The following is a 17056-nucleotide window of genomic DNA, read 5'->3' on the forward strand; positions in this document are numbered from 1 at the left end:
GACTTATGGGGTTTGCTAGGGATGTGGGTGACTTAAGAGTTCCTGTCAAGGAATGGGTCGAAGGTCTGATTACAATCACCCTCTAGGATAAAGTTATCATCGATGCAGTGAGTGATTTCCTTGGCCATCGTGGGCCAAAAGGAAGGTTCTCCACATGTAGGGGCATAAACATTTAAAAAAGAGACTGGAACACCCTTTAGAGACAACTTAACGATTAAACATCTACCATTAGTGTTGAGTCTTGAGATAAAAGTGACTACGAGAGGGATTTACGACACAACATCATTACTCCATTGCGTTTGCCATCACCTGGGGAATAGAAAACTTCAACTATCGAACCTCTCTTCAATTTTAATGATTCAATATCCAAAAGGGGAGTTTCTTGCAGGAATGCAACATTAACATCTAATTTGGCCAGGTGAGATAGGACCCTTTGTCTCTTAATAGGGGAATTCAGACCCCTAACGTTCCAAGTAACACATTTTAATGACATAAGTTAATAGAGACAAATTGATCTAGAAATATGAAACAAAAACCCAATTCATCATAACAATCGTGAAAGAAGAAAATTAAGAAAAGAAGAGAAGTAATAAATAAATCAATGTCACAGTGAAGAAGAATACTGAAGCTAGGTAAGATAACAAAGTAGAGGAGACCATAGGAAAGTAAGAAGAGAGCGACACCTAAAGAGAGAGAAAGAAGAGTGTTTAGGGAGGGGAATAGGACAACAGTTGGGGACAGAATTAGGATAGAAATACAAAAAGAAACATACCTACAAGAGGAGAAGTGAGGGGATACGGTCAGGAGAACACGGGGAGGAGGGTGGAACCACATGAAATAGGGGACACAACCAGGGTCAGCCAAATGGAGAACAAGGAAGACGCCACGAAACAGGGGTATAAGATCTGTGGAGACAAAAAACAATGAAAGTTAGGAAAAGTTGCTGGAAAGGCCGTTAAGGGGACTAACTGACGATGACAATAAAAATGTGTGCAAAAAAATTATCAACTTAATGATACCAGTAAATACAACACATATTTGAAAAACTGGAAGTAGCAATTCATGCAATAACAAACATTATGAAAAAAGGACAAAGCCTAGAAAAGCCCAATTGGAAGGAAGTGATGAATGAAGGAGAAGGACCCGAAGAATCCATATCAGTTGTCTTGCAAGAGTTTATTAAGCTTTGTAAATGCAAAGGATCTTCATACGTTATTGTTTTGTTATTGTGGGTAACTTTGAAGAGGCAGGGATGAAAAAGGCCGTATCAAGCCCCTATTGCATTTAAGTCGGCTCTCATGTTTAGAAAAGCCTTGCGTCGGTTAGCCGTGGCCTTGGCATAGTCCACCACAAAGAACAGAGATGAACCTGACCATGTGATTTTTAAAGAGGCTTTGACCGCTGATAGTACCTTCAATAAGTCTGTATACTCTAAGAAGTATTTGATGACTCCTCTTGGTCTTTGTGAAGCCGAAGCTTTAGATGAAATCCGACCCAATCAATGCGTGCGTTGGAAGTTAAGCATCGTACCATCTGGCATGTGTAGTAATTTAGGGAGGAATGACTTAAAAAAGCGATAGTCAGACCCTTCAAAATTGTTCCGTCTATTGCGGTTCTCAAGATCTTCCACTTGGCTTTGAAGTGGGGAAACTTGTGAGTGGAGTTGAGAGACGTTGACGCAGGTTTCATTTAAGGAGGAAACACTTTGCTCCATAGAAGAGACCCTTGTTTCGAGTTGGGACCAGTTGTCCGTTAATATTTGCAATTTGGTATATGTTTCTTCCATGAAGGGTCGAAGGGCTCTGATTACCTCCAGCAGTAGCTCCATTGATACTAGCAAAGTTGGTTTAGGTGACAAGGAGGGGTCCCTTTTCAGCTATTTAGTGTTAGATTTCCCTGGGGTTGCCGAGGAAGATTCCATTGTTAGATCCAAACTCTGAGGAGAAGACACAAAAGAGTCCTCCAGTCTAGAGAACATGGAGAAAATCATTGAATTTTTGATGAAAATGTGCTTTGGTTTAAAAGCTGAGGAGTGTGACGCTTCTAATCTGCCCATAAATCACGCTCAGAACACTCCTTTCTGAATAAAGGTACGCAGATACAGCACCAGGAAACAAAAATGATGTATGAGGATGCGCTTCCGTGAAAAAGAGAAAATTCAGCATCAGACATATGAGACTGCTATGTGTAAACAATAAGGCACATTTGTTTATTTGAGCAGTAAATGTTAAAGCGTGTAAATGAATCTGGCAGAGTGGAAAAGTGAATTGATTCAAGCTGCGCGCTGTAAGAGCTTAGCCATTATACATAGTGGTTACACAAGATATACGTAAATAGGATTCAGCATAAGATATGCAGCGTTGTCTGATAAATCTCTGGCATGAAAGACAGGTATTTCTCAATCCAGGATATACTGATGGCATAGGTAAGTATATGTTGTGATTTGACAATTATTGTGGCAGCATTTGAGGAGACATTATAGAGGCTCTGCTGTGAGAAAATGGCTGCTGTTCACAATGCAATGAATATGCCTCAGCAAAAATTTATTATTAAAACACTTTTCCCAAAAAGTGCCATCCCCAGCGGGAAATACAGCAAAGTCACAGTAGTAGGCACATTTGAGATGGATGAGGGTGTTTTTGAGAGTGAGGGCTTCGTTGCTGCAATTTGATGAGGAAACGCGCGAAAAAACAAAATGGCGGGCGCGGCAAAACGGAGCCACGTTTGAACTTCCTTCCGAAAATAACTCCTTATAGGCAACGCTAATGGAATCACCATCAAAGTCAAAATGCGTCCTAGACCTTCATAAGTCCCCACATGTCTCCTTCTGTGCACAGAACTGCCTGGTAATGCGGAGTCTGCCGAGCACACCAGAGAGCTTCACCTGTGTGCCGCCATACTCCACTGGCGCCAAGTCACGCCCCCCGTTTGTGAAGATCTTAACTAACTATTGAAGCTTTTTCTTCTAGGACAAGAACTTTATAATGTTGTCTGATCTGTGTGATGCTTTTATGGATGTATTTTATGCCTCCAAATAAAGATTATTATCACTACGACTATAACCATGAACTATTGGTCGTGCTCAATGTCAACCCCAAATGTCTACTTTTAAGAAGTCTAGCCCCCGCTGTCACAGTGTGTCCTGGAACTTATTTTGTCACGGGTTTGGCATCTCCCAAAATCACTCTCAGCCCTCCGTTGCTCAGGGACACATAGTGCGTTTCGATGAAATGCATTCCCCCCGCGCTTCGTATCTGGCTGCTCAGAGTCGCGTGATCTATCCCAAGTTAGAGTTCAACTCGGAACTCAGGTCTAATTTCTGACGGATGTGATGGCCAACTTTACTTGGATGTAGTATCCCTGACTAGCTCTCCAATCCCCTCTCATTTCTGCAGTAATATTCACCCCACAGAAATGGAGCTAACCTAGCCTACATCAAGGTGACTTAATACCCTTGTAGAGTCACGGATACGGCAACCATTTTTGAATGGTTGCTCTGTAGTTAACCAACATTAGTTTCTCCCCATATATAAATGTGAATTACTCTGCACTGGGATTTATTAAACACAGGTCTGTGCCAGTGGCCCTGTGTACCTCATTAATCATTTATGAGAGGGTGTGACAATCAATCAATCATAACATTTGTAAAGCGCACTACTCACACGTGAGGCTCTCACGGCACTGAGGGAAGTTGTGCTGCTACTGCTCGAATAGCCAGGTCTTGAGTAGCCTCCTGAAGGAGAGTAGGTCCTGGGTCTGCCGTAGAAGGATGGGGAGGGTGTTCCAGGTCCTGACGGTGAGGTGGGAGAACGATCTGCCACCCATGTTCGCTCTTCAGATGCGGGGACAGTGGCCAGGGCAAGGTCGGTGGAGCGGAGCTGGCGGTTTGGGGTGTGAAAGGTGAGTCGTCTGTTGAAGTATTTCGGTCCAGTGTTGTGGAGTGCTTTGTGTGCGTGGATGAGGAGCTTGAAGGTAATTCTCTTGTTGACGGGAAACCAGTGCAGGTCTTTTATGCAGGGTGTGATGTGGCTGCGGTGAGGGATGTCTAGGATCAGGAGTGCAGAGGCGTTCTGTACGCATTTTAGTCATTTCAGGAGTTTGGCCGAGGCTCCTGCGTAGAGGGCATTACCGTAGTCTAGCCTGCTGCTGACGAGGGCCTGTGTAACCGTTCTTCTTGTTTTGGTGGGGATCCACCTACAGATCTTGCAGAGCATGTGGAGGCTGTTGAAGCAGGAGGACGAGACGGCGATGACTTGCTGGGTCATGGAGAGTGTTGAGTCGAGGGTGAACCCTAGGTTGCATGCGTAGTCGGTGGGTGTCAGTGCTGCACCCAGTGCGGTCGGCCACCAGGAGTCATCCCATGCTGGGGGAGTGGAGCTGAGGATGAGGACTTCCGTCTTTTCTGAGTTCAGGTTCAGGCAGTTGATCTTTATCCACTCGGCGACGGCTTTCATTCCTTCATGAAGGTTGGTTTTGGCAGTGTGGGGGTCCTTGGTGAGGATCAGCTGGGTGTCGTCGGCGTAGGGAATTATGTTGAGGTTGTGCAGTCCGGTGACTTGAGCGAGTGATGCCATGTAGATGTTGAACAATGTTGGGCTGAGGGATGATTCCTGGGGTACGCCGCAGATGATCTCGGTGGCTTCGGATTGGAAATGGGGAGGCGGACACTCTGGGTTCTGCCAGAGAGGATGGAGTTGGTCCAGTCCAGTGCTTTGTCTCAGATCCCAACGTTATAGAGGTGTGTGCATAGGGTGCAGCGGCAGACAGTGTCAAAGGCGGCTGAGAGGTCCAGGAGGATGAGGGCCGCTGTTTTGCCATTGTCCAGTAGGATCCTGATGTCATCAGTGGCAGAGGTGAGAGCAGTTTCGGTGCTGTGGTGTCTGTGGAACCCAGACTGGGACGGATCCAGGATGCTGTTCTCCTCGAGGTAGCGTGTCAGTTGTCTGTTGGTCTTCTCTATGACCTTCGCTGGGAACGGGAGCAGGGAAATGGGTCAGAAGTTCTTGAGGTCCTTGGGATCCGCCTTGGGTTTTTGAGTAAGGCGTTGATCTTGGCGTGCTTCCAGCTTTCTGGGAAGGTCACGTCTCGAAGGAGATGTTGATGACTTTGCGGAGATGGGGTGGGATGGTGGAGCTGGCTTTGTTGAAGATGTTGTGCGGGCATGGGTCTGACGGAGAGCCGGAGTGGATGGTGTTCATGATTTTGATGCAAAAACCACTTGCAAAGTGTTTCGTTACTGGAGGTAAACCCAAAGATGTTAAATTTGCTCTTTCTTTGCGTCTTGTTATGACTGGTCGTGTATGTACCAAATATTCCTGATACTCGCACTTTTCTTAAATGAAAAAAAGAGGACTCTCCAGGCCCAACCCATTTGAGTTAAGGATCAGCCAATTGTTGATGATTATTTTTTTATGTGATTGGATGCTGTATTGAATGTAGTAACACAGATACTTTTGTCCACCTTCTCTTGTGTGTGTATTTCCAAAAGAGCTTCTCTGAAATTGTTCCTTGCTCTTTTCCTGGTTCTTTTCACAACATGATCTGGGTATTGTCATTCCTGCAGTTTCTGACCAAGTATTGCTGCCTCTTTGTTAAAAGACCCCAACTCTGAGCAGTTTTTTCTCAGCCGTAAGAATTGACCGTAGGGCAAATTCTCCCGCTAGGATTTCGGATGAAAGCTCTGGAACGCGAGTATGTTGTTTCTGTCTGTGGGTTTGTGGTACATTTCACCAGTAGCGGCTCCTGGTGGGAGTGCTGCCGGGAGGTGACACCGAGCGGGTGAGGGCCAGGTTTGGGAGGGGGGGGGGGTAGTAAACTCTGGAATACGGCCCAACAGAGGTAAGTAAACAAATAAATAAATACAATTAATTTCATTACACACGCTGCATCGCCAAATGCGACCCCCCACCCTGTCCCTTGCCCGCCCCGCGTCACTGACCGGCAGCACTCCCACCAGGAGCCGCTACTGCATGTCACTAGTCAATTAGCCATTCTTAGCTATTGTTGTCAGATCCAGGAAAGGGAGGGACACTGTTCTCATTGTAGATGTAAAGAATAGAAACAGATTCCTGTTATTTAGCCATATCAAGAAACTCTCAGCTGTTGTTCTATCTCCCTTCCGGATAAGGAGGACATCATCAATGTACCGTTTCCAGACTCCGATGTGGTCTAGAAACAGATTCATCTCTGAGTATACATATTCATTCTCAAAATGTGAGTGTGAAGTGGCCAAGTCCCCTGGGCAACCTGGACATAACATGCACAACTCTATTTGATATATATCAAAACCAAAATATTCAAAATGTGAACGTTCTTTCAAAGAAATGTACTTATGTCTTTCAGTTTTTTCACATTGATTAAGTTTGCATTTTTATCAACCCAAAATTCAATTTAAAAACAGAAATTTACAATTATCACAAAACAATTTTTTAACACAAGCGATCATGCCAATGCATTTCGAGACTCTAAGGTCTCTTTGTCAGGGGCGGACCTGTTGGTAAAAAGGATAACAAATCAGTTGATGTGTTGGTAAAATCTCTGTCTGATGTATATAACCGTGAGACTGAATGTCAATCTGTAGACAACTCACTAGGTGCTACCCGTCTTTTTACGCGCCACCCAAGCATACTTACTTCCAATGAAGTAATCTCAATAAACTGTTGGCGACCTGGTAACGCAAAAACAACGCACCATTAACAGATCTGTTACAAAACACAATAATACATCCTTATGTTCAAACTCCAATCACATGAAATACCTGTGAATTAGCCCAGTGGATCGACTGCCGCTTCTAAGACCATTGCATCATGAAACCACCTTAGCAGTGCTGTAATAAATAATAAAGCCAACATTTAGGTCACTCTGAGCACCATCAATGGATGAAAGGTTTTGCGCGAGCTGTTGTTGATAAAATGAACATATCTTCTTAGAGACACGCCTAGGGTCTTTACAACGTTCCTTAATCCAATAGTAATCAAAGCATAGGGTTGATCTAAAAGCTGAAATGACATGTATACATATGTCCCACTATATTCGATCACACAGCAAGACACCTTATCAGTTACCACATATCAGTTAGTGCTCAAGAGAAGGTAACTCACCTCAATAACAGGCAACTGTCGATAAAACGTAAGCCAACCACTCAATGTCGTAGAAAAAAAACAACCCACTGCCTATAACGATGGACGTATACCAATTACCCAAAAGTCACAAAAACTCAACTGCTTGCTAATCAAGACAACCAAGATGGATCTATCGCACCGCTTACCTCCAAATCAAGTTTGTGAGCTCTCTCCGTAACACCACTGTGAAGTGTCTGAGCTCAACCCAAACAACACGAGTGCGCAGAGACGGAAGTGTTTACTTTCGAGCTTGCGCTACTGCAGTGGCGATCGCTGGACAAATATTGCGACATGATAAGTATATTAATTCTAATTTTTACCTTAAAACCATCTGTCTAACCCTATTGTTGTTGTATACATCTATTGTTCTTACCTATATTTAGCTTGTGAATTAGTGGTTTCACAATACAGTATAGCTAAAACTATCAGGAGACAAACTTTTTTTAATGGTTATCTCTTGATGTCAGGATTGATGTCTGACCACAGTTGCAGTTATTATGTTAAAATCGCTTTACCTGCACTGTTTTTAATACTGACATCAAGAGCTAACCATTAAAAAAAATGTGTCTCCTGATAGTTAGTTTTAGCTCACATTTGCACACCCTTTGCTTTAATTTGCACTGTGCTCATCACTTACATAAAACATCAACAGCTCTTCATCCTGGGTTTTAGCAGCCCTAAGATAGGGAGAACATCCATTAAAACATCCATGTGCTCCTCCCTCACAGTGAGGGGGTTGTAGCCCAGGGCTTTAAGTGGGATAAAAAAACTGGGGGGTCTCTCAAAGGGGCGTGGCCAGTGTAATTAGGGGCGTGGCTTTAAATCACTTACGCAAACAAATCTGTGTTTAGCATAATGCGCCGCCGAACTTGTATTTTGCTGTTTCTGTAATTGCATCTAGATATGTGATACAAAAAGTAACATCATACCTACAACCTGTGAGGACTATTGGCTTTGTCAATGGTTATTAGTTGCATAAGATAAATAAGCTGCAACTATGGTTTGTTGCACATGATATTGTAAACGTTTCCAATTAAAGCCCTGATGACCCTACCACTATGTTGCTGCTCTTGAGTTTTAGAATGAGAAGGGAAATCCAGAAAGAAAATGACTCTTTAAAGGATTTCCCTTCCCCTACAACGCTCACCTGGCATGACGTCATGCCATAACTTCTCCACTAGTGAGAAGTGAGCAGTATGGGCAGCGAACATGGATGTGCCTGCTGTTGTCTCAAAACGGGTCTCTATCAGGCTTTTTTGTGCCCTGGCACTTTTTTCTGGACTGCAGTGACAGCAAACTGCTGTCTCTGCAGTCCGGAAAAAAACGGACGGCCTGTGCCAGGGCTCAAAACAGAGCCCGATAGAGACCCGTTTCGAGGCCCCCTGAAAAAAACTGCCGGTGCTCAGACCCCTTGAGACCCGGCCCACTTAAAGCCCTGTTGTAGCCCTCGGCTGTACTAGGGTTTACAGCCGGGAGGAGATCCCAGATGATAAAGCATGTCACCTGGTGAGTGATGGGATTCTGTCCTTTAAGGTAGGACTTCCTGTGTAGGTTCAGTTCTTTGGTGCACTATTGGTACGCATGTCATCATAGTTTTAGGTGACGTTCGGACACCCTCAGACTTGTTTGTTGGGACAACAGTTAACAACCTACAAGCGAAGTAGCCATAACGATTTTTTGAAACAACACATGGATACTCATTAACATATCCAGGAAAGGGTATGCCTCGTGGGAAGAGTGAATCTAATTAACCAATCCTAAAATGCCGTAATATAATGTACAGAACCTCTGAACCAAGGGGTGAAGAATGTTGTTCTGATTATTTGATGGTGAAGGGCAAGGGGATGAGCAGGATTTGGAAACCTCAGCAAGCAAACATTACTCTTGTGTTCCCTGATGCTGCTTTTCTAAGCCCTTTACCAGGGGCATCAAGGGCAGTTCAATGGGTCCTGAAGGGCAACCAGGAATGGTAGATGCTGCCACTAACTGCCTCTAATAGACATCTATGTATATAACTGTAATGCAAGAGGGAAATGGCCACCATATTGATGCACTCATACCATCTACTTGCATAGCCATACCATAGAACCATGACCATGTGACCCAGCCTGCTACATTCAAGCTTCACAAGAGAAAAGTATGGGAAACATCACTTACAACGCAACTTTTACCACGCAATGCTTTTACATCACAGCTTTTACAACGCAAACCATTACAACGCATTGTGCTGGGGGGCGCTCTAGGATAGGGAATAGATTTAATTTACTATCCAACACCTTCCCTACTATCCACGGGGACTGGAGTTGGAATAGTAAATTAAATAATTCACTATCCAGCGCCCCAAAGCACTATGCGTTGTAATGGTATGCGTTGTAAAACTCACGTTGTAAAAGCATGCGATGTAAAAGCATGCGTTGTAATGTCGTACATCCGAAAAGTATGCACATGTAGGACAATCAATACATCCACCTGTATGCTAATTGCCATTGCAGGTTTACACAGTGGCAGCAGATGTGATACACTCCAATGGTGCTGTTGGTGCACACATCAACAACCCAATCCTGGCCCAAGCCTAGTAAGTCATGAGTGCTGTTGTTACACTGATCCTCTTAACTGCCTCACTGATGTGGATTCACATGTACATCTATGGTTGTTGTGCTGTCCCACAAGTAATGCATGTCTTTGAACTTGTTCTCACAGCAGAAGGTTAGGCAATTACCTTAGTACTTGCTGTATTCTGACACAATGGTCATGTGAACCCTCTCCCTCTGACATTAACAAATACCATCTCTCAGATATTGACCTGTCTATACCCATGCAGAATTTCTGGGGCATATTCTCAAGGACTTATCACAGAGTTATATGTACTTTAGTGCAGCAAAAGTGGCGAAAGAATTATCGCCCCATTCTCAAGCTGGTGCAAACTTCCGATATCGCCAGTTTACCAGCGATAGCTTTCGCAAAAAACATCCTACGGATGAGAGCGACAACTAACGCTAATGATATGCAGGGTAGGCGTTTCTGTGCAAAAACACATGAAAACACCACTTCACGATATTCTCAATGACCAGCCAGATCTGCGATGCAATCCAAAAACAGGCGATAAGGCGCGTTAGCAGCAGGTATTTAACACCTGCCTTTTACTGGTGTGAATCAGGACGACAACCTGCAGTATGAAAAAGAGCCCAGCACAGAGTCACATCTGAAGACCAACACATGTCATGGAGACAATGATCATGCAGCTCGGAGAACCAAGAGGCCCACAACACCCTCCGCCACCATCCCAATGCCCCCCCCGAATCCCCCCAACTACCACCCAGGTATCGCAGAACAGGACAGCAGATGTTCCAAAAAAGGCATGGCCCCTCAGACACACAATAGCAGAATGTGGGGAGACGTGGGAACCAAGTATGTGTGAAGGAGGCAAGTCACCCATGAATAAGAATTCACACAATGCCAAGTGTGGTGGTGATGTGCTGGACAGACCTCAGTATGCAGAGCACAGACCTGTCCATTTGGACATAAACTGCTGGTATTCGTAGTGTTGTGGACTGTGGATGCAACCATGTTACCTCAGGCAGAGGGGAAGACCTCGGTCATGTAGCTGTGTCGTCCCCCCCTGTAAGCGTAAGTGGAGTGGGCTAGTCCAGCGTACGCCAGTCCAGCGTAGGAGTGTGAATAAATAGGCTGGGACTCTGGGCGTGGTTCACTTCTGGGAAGGCTAACGCGTCTGCCAGTTCGGCGGCCCTCACCCTGCCACGAGCCCACCGCCATGACCGCCGGCCTCCTCGACACAGGCCCCCAGCGAACCCAGCAGCAGATCACCTCAGAGTTATGTCTGTGCTGACTACTGCCTTAGACCTACACTGCAGTCATCAGGGCTCACAATTCAGATCGAGTCGCGATTGCAGATGACGCAGTCCAGTAAGCAACAGACATTGCTACCAGTGCGACCGACGGACGCTGCATCATCATAGGCTGCGCACCCTCTGAGAGCTTCAGGTGCCACTAACTCTGTGCACCACAAGTCAATGCCACGTGGCTATGGGCCCCTGCTGACCTCTGCATCCAGCCTACACTGTGGTCAGGAGGGCTCACACACATCCAATTAATTCCTGACCTTCACGGGTGACGCATCATCGCTGGCTGTGCACTCCCTGAGCACTTCAGATGCCACTAACCCTGTGCACCACAAGTCAGCGCCACCTGGCTTTGGGCCCCTGCTGACCTCAGCCTCCGGCCTACACTGCGGTCAGCAGGGCTCACACACATCCAATCCATTCCTGACCTTCACGGACGATGCTTCATCGCAGGCTGCGCACCCGCTGAGCGCGAGAGGTGCCACTAACTCTGTGCACCACAACCCATGGACCCTTTATGATTGAGTTACGTACTGCGGACGCAACAATGTCACCTCAGGCAGTGTGGAAGACCTGGGACGATGATGATGAAGATGAGGCAGGTGTAACACACCCCACTGCAGCTGCAGCAGGAATATCCCGAAGGGAAACAATCATTGACAATTTCTTCACATGAGCAAGCTCAGTTCTGGTGCCCCTACCTCAGTGCACCACAAATCATGGCCCCTTCTGATTGAATACTGGGTGACCTCTGTACTTGCTACTGCGACCTCCATGATGCTACACAGTTGTTTGTGTTATGTTGGTGTTTTCTGTTTTCGCTTTAATAGTGATCACTGTTCAAGTTGTTGCCAGCATCAACCACTCCCTGAGGGCTGGTTCACACTCGCCCCACACCCATCCAGCACAGGCGTCCCTGGATATGTGATCCTGGTAATCAAAAGGGGCCAGGCACATGTGCCGGTAGCCAGTTCCACTACCTAGCCAAGTGTGTCTGTGTGGTCATTATGTATGAAGGATGGCCCTGGGCCCTACCACATTGGATTGTGCTGTGGACAGCAGATGCAACCATGTCACCTCAGGCAGTGGGCAAGTGCTTGGACATGTAGCTAAGTAAGCGACAATGTTGCAATGTAGCATGCAACCGGAGGGATGGCTCGCACGAACAGAGTAATGAAGGAGCGCAAGACCGATTGGGGTCCGAGGTCATACATGCCAAGTATTGTGTGTATTCATATTGCCGCAGTATGAGCCAAATGCCTAGCCACATTAGCAGTGCCAGTTCAGCCAGGCATGTACTCTACATCTGTTTCCGCCCTATCCTTACCAGAGGCCTACACTGACGTGGCCCGCCTGCCTTCAACGGCCAACATCACAGTGTCGTTGTCAAGTTTGTGGACATGTGCAGATAGGCATGACAATACTGTGCCGTAGGAGTGCAAGTGATGCAATCGCACAGCGCACATAAGTAAATGCGTTCGGGGAGGGAGAAGCAGCTGTGAGGCAATGTAACACACAGTGATGCTGCTCATATGCCTCATGCAAGACATGTCAAACATGAATCCCAAAGTCTCATACATCCCAAACCCCACTCCCAACAAGCCACATTAAAGTTCCTGAATGTAAGCAGATGACAAACTAACATTAGGGATGAAAGCTCCTTTGTTTGAACTATCAGGCGGGAGCACATCTGCACCGCCGACCTCGGAATTGTATGTGCCCGGCACCCCAGGCAGATACTATAGCAGCTGATGACGACTCCCACACTACACACAGCCTGACGAAAGACCAAGTTATACACACCCCATAGACAGAAGTCCTTGCTCAAAGTTATCTTGCATGGAATGGCCTTCACACTTACTCCTACACCATCCCAGGTGTACATATGTTTCACACTAAAACAACTCATTGATCCGAGCTGTGGCATTTCATCCACAGAACCGGCACAGGTCAGAACAGTGCCGCTTCAATCAGAGCGACTGACGCAATGGCAGAACATCCCGAACACATGCACAACCCCTGTCACAAGGAACTGTACCGTGCACGTTTGCTGCATTTACTGGGAGAACTGCCACTGGCAGTGATGCAGATCAGTTACCGGCTAAGTTTCCGCCTTGCCAACGTCACCTGCATTCAGCCTGTGTTGCATTGTCGATCGTGCATATTCAAGTGGTGCATGGATGTCTGCCTATCCAACAGGACGGTAGATGAACTGGATTTTAACATGTGTGTGCGCCCCCTGTTGGCACACGACCAGGAGTGTCACTGTGATACCCGTTTATGGGATGCCTTGATACTTGGCTTACATGCTGGCAGCTGGCAGCTGGACCTTGGGGATTGCACAAATCCTCGTGTGCAGTGACCACATTGAACCGCTCCCCTATTGGGCTGTAGCGCAAGTTGGTGAATGGGGGTGGACACAGCACATCTCTGTGGACCTTTTAATGGATGGACTCGCCGTCCTGTTTGATGAATCCGACAACGACCTCATGTTGGAAATATTAGCTTACTAAGCTGCAATCGCTTTCATGGACGAGTAACGACGTACCTGTAGCCACAACAGATTGGAACACATTGCACATGTTCGACACATTGTTGCATCTTGGAGATCTGGTCACATATCCCACGACAACAGTGGACATGGCTGCATTCGCCTGGGCTCCGAATACAACAACGAGGCTTGACACACCCCTCTGAAAGGTGAGGCACTCCCCCAGAGTGGACAGCGGCGCTTGGCAACGTTCATCATTCTGGCATACTGCTGCATTGGTCTGCATGTTTTGGCACTTATCTTGCCCGTACTGGCATGCATTTGCTAATAAAGTCTACGCACCTTCCCTTGTATTCAACTGAGATAAGTGTTGATTTGAATGACAATGTGTGTCTCAATGCCTATCTGAGTCACGGCCAAACCTGCGTATTGATAGCATTACCCAGGGAGTACCTTTTTGCGGAATCACTCTCCCTACATTTATCCATACTTACATTCTTGATTGATCATGGCCATGACACATCTGTATGAATTGGAATGTTTTATTCACATTCAGTGGAGTGTTGAAGCTGGACCAGTACAGGCATGGGCGTCCGCAGAGGAGAGCTTGCCCCCCCCTGGATCGCTGATCCCATTCCTTTTACGGACTCCTTTGGCCCGTAATTTTCACGATTACAGCAGGCTGTTCCCCTGCGAGAAGCCCCAGGTGTTTAAATGATCTCTCACTTGGGGCCTCTTGCACTTCTCTTTGAACTCTGGAGGCTGCAGCAGCCCCTCCCCGACCTCGAGCAGACTGTGGACAGGCCCATTGTCATTCTGTCTGCTGCTAATCATCACATAAAGAATGACAATGGGCCGTCTGCATTAAACGTGCCTTGAAGGCGAGTGATGAAGTTAAAATGTTGCCCCCCCCTTGGAAGGCGAGTGATGAAGTTAAAATGTTGCCCCCCCCTGCAAACATTTCTGCGGACGCGATCAATTTCATGTACAATTCTTTATCGTTCACATGGTCAGTCACGCTCTTGTGGTAGAACTCCTGGTCCAAGATGACCAGGGCTCCCCCTTTGTAAGCCTTACAACCGGTGATTTTCTTGTTGTTGGTGATTCCCTGAGTGCTCCAGACTCTCTCAAATTGAAGTTGCTGGTCTTGGGAGTGGGTTTTTTAAAACTTTCTTTCAGGGCATTCATGGTGATGGTTTCATACGAGTCAAGAATCTTATGGCTCACCGGAGCCATTAAAGAGCTTTTGCTTCTTAAGTCTTTACAAGTGTGTTGTACAGGGGGACCAGTCATGGGGTTCACATTGGTGAAGAAATGGCGTAATCGCAGATTGCGCATGAATTTAAATAGGCTTATTTCGATCTCAAGTTCATTGGCATGGTAGGTGGGGACAAAAGATATACCTTTTTGTAGAACGTTCAATTGGTTTTTTGTTAGACAGACTTTCGAAATGTTGACAACTAAGTTTTCTTGCTCCTGGTTGCTTGTGCTATAGACGATGTTACTGTTGCGGATTCTGCCCCTCCGGGTTCTACGGCAACAGTTGGACCTTTCTCTAAAAAAGGAACACCAGTGGTTGTGGGAACTGTCTGGATGATGTTTTCTCCCCCTCTGCCATGGGGGGCCATTCTTGATGGCCTCCCCTGAAAGGGGCCTCTTCTTGGGGCTTTAGATCCATCAGAGGAGCTACCCTCATCAGATGAAGGATTGTTAAAGGGTCTCTGTTGTCTGCGTTGAGCGTAAACCTCCGCCCAACTGTAGACCTCGTCCAGTTTATAATCCATTGTGTCTCTTTTATATTTTCTGATTTTTCTGTCATTTATTTCTTTGGTGTACTTGTCCAACTGGATGTTGATATCCTCAAGGGCTTTGTCAAGTTCATCCTTATTCATATTTTTATCCAAATTCTGGTGGATCTGGTCGATTTCCTTCTCAAGGTCATTGATAACTTTCGACAGTTCTTCAACAATTAATAAAATTAAATCAAGGGAACAACGATTTAAGATGGCATACCAGCGTTCCGTGAACTTCGGGTTGTTCTTGCAGAGAGTAGGCTTCAAAGCGATGCGTAATCCTCTAGGGATACGTTGATTTTTATGATATCTAATCAATGTTCCAGCGTGTAAGCGTTGGTTGATAATCCTTTTGGACGTGTATAATAGTTGCCTTAACATGCTTGGGTTTGAAAAAGTGCTGGTGGAGGTTGGGTCCACCTCCTTGACGAGTGAATAGATCCTTTTGGTTTCTTCAGAATTAAACCCAAATGTATCTTCGTGATTCGCCGTAATGCTTGCAATTTCTTCATAAGACATCTTTGAAGGGTACTCACACTAGGGTAGCCAGGAAATTTGAAGAAAGAATAGAGGTGGTGTGGCACACCTAAGTGTAGAGAAAGTTCAAATTGGTAATCTCCGACTGAAGATTAGAATCGTTTCTGGGCGCCTCAGGAATCGTCCCTTCTGGCTGGTGAGGGACTCTTATAGTACAACAATATCAAGCAAGTGTGAGGGTTCCCACACTGGTTCCCGTGGAGCTCCTATGAGGGCAAGTGTTGCCTCTGGTATTCTTTAAAGTAGTCAAGTTCATAAATCAAAATCAGTTTCTCATAAATGTATTCATGTGAGTCATATATTACGATCATATCAACTCCATTGATATTATCCAAAGTTTCACAATGAAGGTACTTCAAATGGAGAAATCCCTATGCATTTCGGGACGAAAGTCCCTTCATCAGGGGACTCAAGGTAATCTGAAAGGAAACAAACACTGATTCAGGAAGTGGGCGCGACCCTATGTTTAAAACAGAGAAATGAAATGTCAGACCGAGAAAACTGAGCAAAAAGGAAAACAGGAAGAAAACCCCGTGTTTGGCGGCTGGAGCTAGAACAAAGTGGCAATGGAAAGGTAATATGGTGAAAGAGCGGGGACTCCGCAGAGTTAGAACATTGTGGCATGAAAAAAACCATCCGAAATAAACAAATAAAGCAACAGCTAATTTTAATGAATAGCCCCAAGAAGATCACCAAAATATGTGCGGGTTTAGCGGGTTTAGCGGACTTTAGTGGTGGCAGTGCCATGATGAGGATCTACAGGGCATGGATGAACACAGCTACATCTCGCTGGTGTGCAGCCGTGGCAGCCATTTGTGAGGCCTGCATCCGCTCCATGTTCTCCATGATCATTCGCATGTCACACAACTCCTTGCTGACATCACTGGGGCCACTCTGACTAGACAGTTGTTCTTGGCATAGAGTCATGACTCCAGCGATGTCAGCCATGGCTTGCTGTATAGCAAGGAGCGGACAATGGGTGTTCATTAGGGACTCTGAGTGGTCCCTGATGGGACTTAGACATCCAGGTATGGCAACTAGTTTGGCTGCCATGAGGTCATACCCAACCTGCAGCTGGTCCAACATCTCCTCCTGGCACCCTAACACATGGCGTTAGAAGGCCATTTGTTGGTTGTGGGGGTCCTGGGTTGCAGCCGTGTTGGTGTGTGATTCCTGCTGTGTGGTCTGTGCAGGGGGTAGGGTCTCATGGATGCAGCTGGGCTGCCCTGCTCCTGGACGTGTGGTGCCGGAGCT

The 17056-nt window shown here is 46.1% G+C and overlaps 1 long non-coding RNA gene across 2 annotated transcripts; it reads right to left on the reverse strand.

Moving 5' to 3' along the window:
- Positions 1-799: 799 nt before the first annotated feature.
- On the reverse strand, positions 800-7320 carry LOC144785535 (uncharacterized). Of its 2 annotated transcripts, XR_013601950.1 has the most exons (4): positions 7268-7320; positions 6758-6826; positions 6633-6667; positions 804-905 (listed from the first exon to the last, which is right to left on the reverse strand). It is a non-coding gene; the product is annotated as an uncharacterized LOC144785535 (long non-coding RNA). The 2 variants fall into 2 exon arrangements; XR_013601949.1 differs by lacking the exon at positions 6633-6667 and having other exon boundaries at positions 800-905; positions 7268-7318.
- Positions 7321-17056: the final 9736 nt, after the last annotated feature.

This window comes from Lissotriton helveticus, chromosome 10 (assembly GCF_964261635.1).
Source record: "Lissotriton helveticus chromosome 10, aLisHel1.1, whole genome shotgun sequence".
NCBI classification, from domain to species: Eukaryota; Metazoa; Chordata; class Amphibia; order Caudata; family Salamandridae; genus Lissotriton; species Lissotriton helveticus.